At 49.5% G+C, this 12,823-nt stretch overlaps 1 protein-coding gene across 2 annotated transcripts in view; it reads left to right on the forward strand.

Moving 5' to 3' along the window:
• The first annotated feature begins 2,237 nt into the window (after positions 1–2,237).
• The window catches only part of LOC136364383 (C-type lectin domain family 2 member B-like), a 28,066-nt gene continuing 17,480 nt past the window's right edge, over positions 2,238–12,823 (forward strand). The window contains exon 1 of one of the 2 annotated variants that reach the window (XM_066324294.1): positions 2,238–2,276. The gene's annotated coding sequence lies outside the window, so the exon portion shown is untranslated. The remainder of the gene's footprint in view (positions 2,277–12,823) is intronic. The other variant, XM_066324292.1, reaches the window with a different exon arrangement.

A 12,823-nucleotide genomic window follows, 5' to 3' on the forward strand; every position in this document is an offset into this window, starting at 1 on the left:
TCAAAGCCATTTGGAGTAGGTGCAATTAAGGCACTGGAATTACTTTGGGAAATGGTCCGTTTAGGATGGATCCACACAGAAGCTGTTTATCTGATGGTCAGTACACGCTCTGAGCAGTGCAGGGCCATCCCCTCAAGAAATGCATGAGCCAAACCCAGCAAGGAGAGGAGAAGACACGAGTTGAGCTTCGAGAGCTGCACAGATGAAATGCCACAGATGTGCCTGGAGCACGGCCCTCCCCAGCAGCTTTTCTTACAGTTCAGTTTTCAGAAAGCTCAAAGCTGGTGCTCAGTACTTTGGGATGTGGCTTGAAACTGGGGAGGGGATGAGCTCCCTTCCTGGAACTGAGGCAATGGAGTGCCACAAGCCTGCGGCCAGATTGCTTCTTGTTCAGCTTAAATTCAATCTTCTTTTATTTTATTTTTTTCTAAGTATTCTTAGAGAAGAATACAAGTGAAAAAAGGTAACAGAAATAGACTGAAGCACTACTGGGATAGGAATTGATATTTTACTTTTCCTCTTTTCATTATTAAAATATATGTAGGTAACATGAATTTCTTAACTCTGTGGTTTCAGAGAAACTCTTTTCCCTTTCTTGGGAAGACACATACAAGTCCTAAGACCCTGGGCCAATGCCCTGCATTTTATTGACGTTTTTACAATTACACAAGGGGAGAATAACTTTATGGTGCTGTTCCATGGGTTTAAATTAAGGGAACCGCCCCATTTCCCTCATCTTAAGGTTCAAATGGAGGGCAAACACCGCCGTCCCCGGTTTTAAAGGGTTTACCTTGAGAGGAACATCTTCATGTGCCATTCTAACAGTTCCATCAAGGGAGACCTTCCATTTGAAGGGAGGTTCACAGAAGAGAGATATGCCCAAAAGCCCCTAGAATGGCCTGTTTTGAGGGAAATGGGGGGGGAAAGGGCATTTCCCCTCATTTTAGGGGACTACATTGAGAAAAAAAAAATCCCCCTTCATCCACTTTTTATTCAGCCTTAAATTAAAGGGAGACCCTCCTTATGCATCATTTAGGGATCTAAATCGAGAGGCAACCTCCGTTTTCCCCTCGATTCAAGGCTTTGAAATGGCCCCAGAGGGGAGTTTACCCCTGACTGAATTCATTCAGGAGTCGCAGGAGAACGGTAAAGCTGTGCTGGCGCTGCCGGTCCGGACTCCATTTATCCGTCGGTATTGCAAACGCCCACAGGCCCCGAGCGCCGACGGACGCCCAGCACTGCCCGGGTCGCGCCCCGACGGATCCAAGAGGGGCTGGAAGCTCCATGGAGCAGCTCAGCGCCTGCTCCCCGCTGGCCCCTCCAAGGCTGGGACGGAGCGTGGGCTCGGGACACATCCTTATTGTGGGGGGGCAGAGCCGCTGCTCGGGGGCCCGGGGCATCCTTTATCCCCCTGGGGCAGCTGCCAGAGGCCGGGGACAAAGTCCTGGCTCCTAGGCTGGAACCCACCCCTGCTGCTTTACCTCTCCTTCTCTTGCTCGGATTTGTTTGGTAAGAAATTCAAATCATTCCTCCAGTGGTGTCTCTTATTGCGGTGACCGGTGAGTGATTTCTGCCTGGCCTTTTCCCGATCCTCGAGCCTTTCCTGATGTGTTCTGTTCCCTGCCCAGGGCCAGGAGCAGAGGGACAGAGCGGTTTTGCCGGCACCGGGCACCTGGGCAGGCCCAGCCCAGCCCAAGAATCCCGGCCAGAATTCCCTCCAGCATTTCCCGGCCCCACGGCGGGTCCGGCTCCGCGGGCAGGCGGCTCCAGGAGTTCCGAGTGGGCAAAACGGGGCCGAGTGAGAGGAGGCGGGTGGGGCCAGTGGGTGAAATGTCTTTGCTGCGGGCTGGCGGGGAGAGGAGGAGGGAGAAAGTGGTGCAGAGTGAAGGGGAGGGAAAGAGGGACGGGGCTGGAGCGGTGGAAGGCGGCGGGGATGGCCACGGGGCAGGCGGGCATTTTGCTTTCCAGCTCTGTGGGAAGGGAAAGGAAGAACTGTGAAATCGGTCCAGGAAAAGAGGGGAAGAAATACCGGTTGGTGGATGCCGCCGACAACTGGGATTTATTTGATTTGCCTGAACTGCAAAGGCCCCGCGGGGCAGCAGAGTCACAACAATCCCACGCAGAAGGCGGAGCAGAACCGTAGTAAACAAACCCGTATCTGTATCTGACTGGTCAAAACAGACAAAAGACGCTCCGCCCCCACATCGGCTCCAGTCCAGCGGCTGTTTTGTCCGGGGACCACGATCGGGACCGGAGCGGCGGCGGCTCCAGCACAGGTGGGACCCGCGGCCGGCTGTGCCCCAGCTCGGGGCTCGCTGCGGGCGGAGGGGCCGCGGGGAGGGGCAGGGGGCGGTTCTGGCGAGTTCCTTGTGCCGGGTTCCCCCGTGTCCCCCCTGCGCTGAGATGGCGGAGGGAGCGGCTGCCCGCGGGCTCCTCCTTGGCCGGAGCCCTGGGGACGAGGCGCGGCCGCAGCAGCGGTGGCTCATCCCGGTGGCTGTCGCTGGGACAGAGGTGGCTGCTCCGTGCCCGGGACACTTGCCAATTCTCGGTGAGGTGCTCCCTCGGTACCCACCCAGGGGCGCCAGATGTCGGGGGGGTTTCCTCACCCGAGCTTTAGGTGGTTTAAAGTTTTTGGCCCTCTAAAAAGCCCCGAGTCGTGTCCGTGCGAAAAAGCAGAGTCCTCAAGGTTTGTTTTCAGGTTTCTCGTGTTGTTTATTATTTGGTATCTCAAAATTTTCTCTGCTCCCAGCCGAGGTCTGGACAGCAGCTGGGACACGAGGCGACTGCCCCACAGATGGGATGTCCCCTAACATTTATACAGATAATTACGTACTAGTTATTTACTATTTTGTGCCAATGCCCAGTGCCCACACCAGAAGTGACATTCTACTTCGGTCCAATCCACTCTAATTACTTTGTGCCATCAACTCCCCAAAAAATGGAGGACGAGGAAGAAGTACATAAGGTACCACCCAAATTCCACCATCTTGTCCCCATTTACTTCTATTCTAAAAATTCTAAAACTATTGAATTCTACATCATCTACTGTGCTAAACTACAATTTTCACATCCTGGAAGTTTGTAATTACTTCTGCAATGTTGAAAGCTTTTCCCATGGACCAAAATCAAACCCGGTGTCTTCCTGGGCTCTGTGCCAAGGTCTCCGAGCCCCCTCGACCATCTCCACACCCCCCTGTCCAGGGCTCAAATTCCTTTCCTTAGGTCCCAGGCCATCCAAGGGGATGTCCTGGACTCCAACATCTCCCCCTCCTGTTTGAACCAAAAAGACCTCTTTGGCAGCTTTGTCCATGAGCCGCTGCATGCACTGAAACAGACATGGTATGACCATGAGAAGAATTACAAACCCCAACAGGATGCATAAACCTGTTTTTAAAATTTCCTTCCACAGTGGTGAAAGGCCAAAAAAATTGAAAATGCCATCCAGCCATGACCCAGTTACCTCTCCAAGTTTGTTTACACTTTCTCGCAATTGCTTGAGGTTTTTATGAATTGATCTGGAATGATCTGACAAGTTCATGCAACACATTCCTTCAAACTCTTCACACCTATGTCCATGTGACAGCAAAAGATAATCAATTGCTGCCCTGTTTTGGACAGTTGCTCGTCTTACAGTGTCAATGTCCATTAACATATCACTCAGTGTAAGAGAAACGGCTCGGGCATGTTTGCTCAGCCAGCAAGCCATGTGGTCCAGTTCTGTCAAGGCTTTTCCTGATGCTGCCTGCGGTGAAAAAATTGCAACTGCAATCCTTTGTGCCTTTGTCCAGGTGTGTGTCATCACATTTTGGATCGTATTGTTGGATGGATCTTTTCTCTTTATGTTTTTGCTCTCTCAACAATGTTATGTTAGTGTTAACGATGAGAGTCTTCCAATGCTGCATGGACCACCTTTGACATTTGCAGGGACTGCAGGCCAAACTCTGTCCCCACAGATAAAAAAGATTCCTCTTGGCAATTGCACTGGAACATGGTTGGATGGTCTGCTCATCATCACCAAGATGATGCATTTCTATAAATTACATGATTGGGAGTGACGTCTATTGTTTTATTTCCCGCCACTCCAGGATAATTAAACTTTACACAAAACTTCATTCTGACTGATCCAAGAATTTCCAATTCCTGTGGTTCAAAAGGAGCCACCGGAAGGAAACTTGTCCAAACATCCCATTTGTCTACTGGATTTGAAATGACCTTTAAGATCGCTGGAGGGATGTTTCCTGGAGTCGGCCATTTGTTGACTGGCAATCCCACTAAACATGTTGAAAAAGGTTTTCCTGGTCTTGAGTGAGTTAAACAAATGGTGTCCAACCCTGATGCATTGGCCAGAGTTTCCCAAACATTTTCCTTTGGCTGAGCCATGGGCCAAACTGCCGCATTGCTCAAAGCAATCACTGAGAGAATGAGGCACGCGTGTGTCACCAAAGGCCTCTTTCCCTTGAGAACCATTGAAAAACACCACCACCCAAGTCCCAAAGAAAACCCAAATCCCAAAGTCTCTTTTGCACGTAGAACAAGGAGACGTCCGCTGCCTTGACATCCGCTCGCGTCTGTGTGCCTGGATTCCTGTTTCCAATCTTGGGGTCCGCGTCTGCTTGCACTTGGACTCGGTAGGGCTTCACGTTCTTTGCTGCCACCCATCTTGGTCCGGCTCCTGTGGAGACACAAGCATAACCCTTGCCCCAAGTTACGAATTTGAGTGGTCCTTCGACCTGTCCTGTATCTGGGTTTCTGACCAAAACTAGAGGATTCTCCTTCAGTTTCGCTTTTGTACTGTCCGAGAAATGTCTGATAATTGGTGGGGTGGGTCCGCGAAAGAGCCATTTAGAAAGTTCAACACATACAAGGCTTTATTCAAGCGCATGTGTGGTGTTGCATCTGTCTCCCCGCTTTTCTGTTTCTCCAAAAGGGATTTTAGTGTTTGATGTGTTTGTTCAATGATCACTTGACCTGTTGGAGAATGTGGGATACCAAAAGTATGATGAACACCCCACTTCTTTAAGAATTTGCCAAGCACTTTCCCTATATAAGTTGGACCGTTATCTGTTTTGACCTCTTGCAGCACACCTAAAGATGCAAACGCTTGTAAAAAATGCCGACAAGCGTGTTGTGCCGTCTCACCTGTGTGCAGTGATGCAAAAACCGCACCTGAAAATGTATCAACAGAAACATGAAAATTTTTAAATTTGCCAAAAGATGGATATTTGGTGACATCTGTCTGCCACAGTTGCAGACTGTGCAAAATCAGTTTCAAAGTGGTGAGTGCCACAGTGACCCCCACTAAAAAGCCACTTCCAGTCTCAGGCCCCATTGTGCCAAGATGTCTCTTCCCCATGCTGTGATGGGTTTTTGTATGATGAATGGACGAATGACTGCTGTTTTTCCTCCTGGTCCTGAAACAAGAATTGCGTTTTCACTCTGTGGACAAACAGAATTTCCTCCAATGCCTGAGAGTGAGCTCAAAGGTGCAATCAGGCTCCACTCTTTGGGCCAAAAAAGGTATGAAATTACCGTGACATCTGCGCCAGTATCAAGCATTCCATCAATCATGATTGTCTTCTCACCATAAGTCAATGAGCATGTAATGATGGGTCGATCTCGACCTAGGTGTTTCACCCATGTGGCATGAACTTCCACATGTTCACTCGAAGGGAAATTTTGTTGATGGAACACTGGCATGACCTGTTCTGTGGTGTGAGATGGCAATGCAATGGCTTTGGCAATTGATGTGTTCTTAGGAATGGTCAACGGTGGTTGTAGAGGTTTGGCCAAAACTGTCAATTCTTCATTGTAATTTGCCCAAATAATTGTAGGATAAATGATGAGACCTAAAATGCTGCTTCTTTCTTTACCTATGATTAAAAATTCTTGACTTTTCCATGAAGTTCCAGCGACTCCTGTTGGTATCACTGCATGATTTTCATTTAAAAAACATACTATTTTGGAAACTGCCAAGTCGCATTGTGCGCCTGGTGGCAGCAGGTCCGGATCACTGGGGATCCTGTACATTGTCCTGCTGAGGGCGTCGGATTGACTTTCTCTGACGACTGTCCCACTTGTGGAATTTGACTTTGCGTCATCGCCATCACTTGTGTTGTCACACGCTGACGATTCGCGCTCTTCTTGGAGTTTCCCGGAAGAGGCAGAGGGTTTCCATCCACATCCGTTTTAGAATGACACTGGCTTGCATGATGCTTTCCTCTTCTGCATCTCGGGCAAACACCTGATGAATCCACATTCTTTGTGTGCTCTGGGCAGTTTCTCTTGAAGTGACCCTGTTTGCTGCATTTGTAACATTGTGCTTTCACAAGTTTCGCCACCACCTCTGCTGTGGAATCATTTTGCCGAAGAGTTGCAAAAGCCTCTTGGAATTTTTCAGTCTGGGCTTCAATGAGTTTCCCTAGACGTTCTCCCGAGATGTCTGCTTGAATGGATGCCACATGCTGTGGTGTTCCTACTTTGCTGCATGCTTCTAACATTTCAGCTTAGGAAGGCTGACCTGGCATCGCACTGATGATACGTTTGCACTCTGTGTTGGCATTTGCAAATGCAAGACTTCGAAGCAGATGTGGCTTCGCTCCCTCATCATTGACTTGCCTATCTATTGCTTGTGTGAGACGATCAATGAATGAGGAGAAAGATTCTGATGTGCTTTGCATTATTTCTGTATAAATACTTTCTGGAACGCCTGCTGGTGAAATTTGTAGGATTACTTTTTTTGCTGCTTCTTTTATATCTGTTAACACTTCTCGTGGTAAATCTCTTGCTTGACGACATGGCTCATCATTTGGTGGATTACCTGCCATTTCTGCCACAGTGATACCTGCATTTGGTCCTCTTTGATATCTTCTCCTGAGGTCTTCAAGAGCTTTTCTCCATTTTGCTTCCCAGATAAGGATTTGCGAATCTGTAAAAATCATCGAAGTAATGGATCTGAGGTCAAAAGGTGTTAAGTCATATGTATTAAATGTTGCCTTCAAAAGCTGCTTGAAGTACGGAGATCCCAATCCATTATCACGGATGGCTTTTATCAAGTCTTTGACCATATCATGATCCAATCTCTCCCATCTTGCATTCTGCCCTTGTGTATCGTATGCCACTGGCAATATTAAACTCCTTCTGTCTGCTGAACTAAGTTCTTTTAATACTTCTTTCTTTGTCTCAGTCCAATCTGTTGCACTGGATATCTGTGCATCAGACATCTGTGAATTTTCAGAAAAAGGAATTAATTGTTGTGATTTCAATTGTGACACTGCTCCTCCTATTCCGGAGTCTGCCTTTATTAGTTGTTTGTTCCCATCTTCTTGAGATGTGATCCTTTCATCCTTGAGGGATATTTCTCTTTTTGACATTTCTGTCCCTTCTAATTGAGGGGTAAAAAGCTGAGATTGTTGTGCAGCACGCAATCCTTGTGCAGCATTACCAAGACAAAAGGTTGAGCCATCAGATAGCTGGAAAGTAATTGAAGAAAGCGTCTGTGGAGTTAACTGAAGAGGAGCTTGATTGCATTTTGGTGGAAGGAGCACTTGAGGGAATTGAATGTTTGAATCTGGGTTGAATTCCAAAGCTGTTTCTTTAAATTGTGGAAAATTTTGTTTCATGAAATCTTGAGATAATAAAATTGAAGAAGCTTGAGATGGTGGACATGCAGTTGTTGACCTGAAAGGAATGCCTTGTGAAGCAGTAATATGAATCATGTTGTCATCTGTGGCAAATGCTTGTTGTTGCAGTTGAGTTGCTGCATGATCCTCTGAAGTTAAGAACGGCTTCATTTGTTCTTGTTGGAATTGTTGCTTTGGAGAATAAATCTGTTTTTTATATGTGATTGGGAAAAAATGATGCAATGTGGGTGTTCCACCACTAGGTGGCGCTGGCATCGCGACAACCGGACCCTGTCGATAGAGCGATATTTTGTCCGGGATCTCTTCAATTATTTCTGACAGAAGATGCTGTGCTTGTAACAAACTCTCCGTTTCTGGATCTCTGGGGAACACTGCAGTGATGTTTGGATGTGCACCCATGTGTCTGAACGAGCTAGCTGATATTGAATCACCGAGTGGCTGCCGTGTTGGTATTGAGGCGCCGCTCGTGGGCGGGGTTATGGTTTGTGGCGTCTGCTGTGAGGAGGCGGTCCCTTGGAGAAATTCTCCGCCCTGGCCCCACCCCATCAACACTTGCACCGCCCCCGCCTGCTCCGATCCCGCTTGCATCGTCCCGGCACCGCCCTGGGAGGCGTTCCCTCTCGACCCGGCCCCGGGGGCCGCCCCGTCCCGCTCGCCATCGGGGTTTACCCCGCCCGGAGCGAGACTGCGGCTTGGGATACATCCCACCCCACTGCGCCTGCGCCAACGTGAGCCGCGAGCGCCTCTGGGGTTTGCAGTGCACGGCTCTGCGCCTGCGTCTGCGCCGCCCTTCCGGGCCCTCTGCCCACACCTTGCGATGTGGACACAATTTTGTCCATTTCGCTTCCCGTAGCCTCCATCATCACCCTACGCCGAACTACCGGCACGGGCTTTTCCTCCCCCTTTGTCCCGGTCTCGCGGTCCGCGAAATCCCCACGGTCGCCTGCGAGTTGTTTTTCCCCGCGATCCGCGCCCCCCTGACATGGTGTGTTTTTCTGCTGCCCCCCGTCACGTTCCGCGTCCGCGCCCTGTGATTGTTCCCGGCGCAATTGACTCGCATCGCCTTGGCGTCCTTGTGCCGCGGTGTTATCTCCCGCCGCCGGCGCGATTTGGGGTTGTTTTCCCTGCTGCTCTGGGGTTTGGCTCACTCCCCCTCCCCCCTGTTGTGTCTGTCCTTGCTCGGGTGGAGGAAGGGATGGCGAAGCGATTTCGCGCGGTGTCTGGGGAGGGGTAAACGGACTTCTAGGTGGAATCCGATCTAAATATTCCCATTCCCTCCCCTGGGGCAATTGTCCCATGTCCAGGGGACATGCCTCAAAAGAAAGCATGCCTCTATCCTGATCGCTGGGATGAAGTACAATTTTTTTCTTTCCCAGGACTGGCATCGGGGAATCAGATTTCAGAATTTGAGGCTCCGAGATAAGCTCTTGTGATTTATGTGCCTCATCCTGGAGGAGCTGCTGGCTCTCTCCTGCTGCTATAACCTGGGGAAGCGGCTGGCTATCCCTCCTGTTGCTACATCCTGGGAAAGCGGCTGGCTATCCCCTCCTCCCACATTCTCACTAGGAGATATGGGACCTGCCTGCTGCTGAGAAGCAGCTGGCTGCTGTTCAACAGAAGAAACATCGCTCTGTTCCTCCCGCGCCGCCCTCCGCTGCTGTAAAGAAGGAGGAACTGCCTTTTTATTACGTGAAATTGCTTCTAGCATAATTCTCCCTGCGTGCAATAGCTTCGCAGCTGTTTTATCCTTTTTAGTTGCCCTGTGCTACAACTCCCTATTTGCCTCTTGCCAAAATGCTGGCTCAAATAGGACGTGGGTTTCACAATGTGGAAAGTTACACCGAACCCACAAAAGCAGAGCTTGAAGCTCCTTTTCAGGAAGGCCTGCAGGATGTGCAGACATGACCACCCATAAAACGGATAGAATCTTAAGTTGTTCCTGGGAGACTCCCACCCCCATGTGTTCTAGATTTGACCGGTCTCACCAAAACTGAAGAACAGGGTGCAGATTTTCTCAGATTCATCCCGGAGGTTTCCTGATCACCGACCAGCAGATCTCAGGGTGACGAATCCAGGGCCCTTGGAGTTCGTCTGTCCGAGGCGAAGTTGAAGTCAGCTGCTGTGGCCACAGATCTTCCCCTGTCTTCTCTGGATTTCTTCCTGGATTTAGAGGGCTTTGTGTGTTCACTGGAAAGCACCCAGTGAAGCCAATTCTCGGTGAGGTGCTCCCTCGGTGCCCACCCAGGGGCGCCAGATGTCGGGGGGGTTTCCTCACCCGAGCTTTAGGTGGTTTAAAGTTTTTGGCCCTCTAAAAAGCCCCGAGTCGTGTCCGTGCGAAAAAGCAGAGTCCTCAAGGTTTGTTTTCAGGTTTCTCGTGTTGTTTATTATTTGGTATCTCAAAATTTTCTCTGCTCCCAGCCGAGGTCTGGACAGCAGCTGGGACACGAGGCGACTGCCCCACAGATGGGATGTCCCCTAACATTTATACAGATAATTACGTACTAGTTATTTACTATTTTGTGCCAATGCCCAGTGCCCACACTAAAAGTGACATTCTACTTCGGTCCAATCCACTCTAATTACTTTGTGCCATCACCACCCCAAAAAATGGAGGACGAGGAAGAAGGAGAAGTACATAAGGTACCACCCAAATTCCACCATCTTGTCCCCATTTACTTCTATTCTAAAAATTCTAAAACTATTGAATTCTACATCATCTACTGTGCTAAACTACAATTTTCACATCCTGGAAGTTTGTAATTACTTCTGCAATGTTGAAAGCTTTTCCCATGGACCAAAATCAAACCCGGTGTCTTCCTGGGCTCTGTGCCAAGGTCTCCGAGCCCCCTCGACCGTCTCCACACCCCCCTGTCCAGGGCTCAAATTCCTTTCCTTAGGTCCCAGGCCATCCAAGGGGATGTCCTGGACTCCAACAATTGTCTAAATATTAGAACTTGCAGTGACAAGTGTACAGAGTTGCAATGACAATCCGTAAAAAGTTGCGAATGGAAATGGAACTTATAAAATACATACATATACCCCTTAAAATTAAAAAATACCTAACTCTAAACATTTATGCCAGCAGCGGTGGCTCATCCCGGTGGCTGTCGCTGGGACAGAGGTGGCTGCTCCTTGCCCGGGACACTTGCCGGCCGTGCGGCCCCGGGCTCGGCGCCGCTGCTCGGGCGGGAGGTGTCCGTGCCCGGCTCGGGGCTGGCACGGGAGGAAGCTGAACGTGCCTCCGAGCCCAAAGCGCTGCAGGCGCCGAGTGCAGGCACAAAGCGCCGCATCCCGCCCGCTGCGGGGCCGAGGCTTCTCGGCGCTGCCTTCTGTGCCAGGAGCCGCTCGGAGTTGGCAGGCAGGGAGCCAAAGCGGCTGTGCTCGGTGTCCCCGGGCTCCAAGGCGCAGGGGCAGGGAATTTGGATGTAGAAAACGAGGTTCTCTTCATTAGAAAAATTTGTAACTTGAATAAAAAACCAGACAATTAGGATACAGAAATAAAGCAAAAGATTCTACAGCTGGGTGACCTTGCATTTAGGCAATAGCACACTTTCTCTGGAAAAGGCTCGCTCCTTAAAAATATCAGCCTATCGCATATTCATAAAATCACACATATGATTCAAACATTCCTTTTGACTGTGAATTTCTTTGTTCAGTTTCAACTCCTTGCAACCATTTTATTTTGTAGACCCGTCTGCTAGTGGCTCCATTCCGTCTGGCAGAAGTTGTTCAATAAACCCCTCTGCTGGAGTTTGTGGATGTTTTCATCAGGATAAAATACTGAAAAAGGCAGGTCCCCAGAAGCTTTGGTCAGTAGTCTTCATCTGCATAGAATCATTCAGGAATGCAAGAGGATTTTCTCCATCTGCGGCGGTGCCTGTGTCGCCAATCCGGCCAGCCCTGGCACCACAGCAACACAGTGGGTCTTGGCTTGACAGGAGTGCAGCGTGGCTATGGCAGGAGAGAAGAAAGGAGGGACTCTTGAGGGGGTGTATCCAAAGGAGTTTATTGAAGGCTCCAGACGTGGAGTCCTCACCTCAGGACACCAGCCTCAGAGAGACCAAGAGCCCCTCTGTGCAGCAACATTTAACAGGGGGTGTACCACAGGGGAGGGTTCAACCAGGGACCAATGGGGTACAGCAAGGGTGTGGCTCTTAACATAATATACACATGTTACAACCATACAGAACACAATGGGAGGGGGAAGCCTGGATCCTGCCCAATCACTCGACGCCTTCCTGGAACTTTCTGGACACAGGGAGAGGCCCCAGAGTGACAGACAGGATTAGGAGGTTATATAACAAATGATTGACATAAAACTGAACATGGGGAAAACCATATAGGGAGGAACATGGGGGGGGGGTACAGAATGAACCATTATAGAAAAATCTCATTAAACAAATCATAAACAGAAACATGAGTAAACACACCACCACATCTCCCCCTTATTTTATTATTAAAATGAGGAGAATTGCGGCTGGGGGGCCAAATACCCTGAGTTAGGGTACAAGTCCCCAAACCACTGCTGGTTGGTGGGCCAGTCTTCAAAGGGGACTGGCCACTGCCCCTCCTCCTCAGGGATGCGGTTTTCTTCGTTCTCCAGCTCTTCAGGCGCCTCCATTTCTACTTCCTCTGGTGCCGAGGGGATTGTATCATGATTGGTGTTAGGGGGTGTGGTGGAGACGGAAAGCAGTTTATAAATGAGTCTTTTAATCAGTCTGAAAGCAATCGAAATGATAATTATTATAAACAAAATCAAAAGTCCAGTCTTTATGGTTGAACCAGTCCAGCTGGAAAGACCCCAGTTCCCAAGGATCTGGTCGAACCAGTCTCCTGTCTCTTTCTTAATGGCGCTGACCATATTCTTGATCTCCGAGATGGATTTGTGGATGTTCTCAGCTTTGGGCGATAGGTTGAAACAACAAAGGCCCTCGAACTCCTCCTCACAGGAGTGTTGGTGGAGGAGTAGTAAATAGTCTATTGCCACCCTATTTTGTAGAGTCACCTGCCGCGTTACCTCCTCGTCTGATAGGAGGTCCGATAGGGCAGTGGAGGTCAAATAGGCTTGTTTAGCCACCCAGCACTCTAATCGGCCTAATTCTCCCATTGTTTTGGCCACAGAGACCCAGGGCAGAAAAACTGTCACAGCCGTAGCTTTGGCCCTGGACCAGTGGATTATGTCC

Source organism: Sylvia atricapilla, chromosome 8, assembly GCF_009819655.1.
Source record: "Sylvia atricapilla isolate bSylAtr1 chromosome 8, bSylAtr1.pri, whole genome shotgun sequence".
Taxonomy (NCBI): Eukaryota; Metazoa; Chordata; class Aves; order Passeriformes; family Sylviidae; genus Sylvia; species Sylvia atricapilla.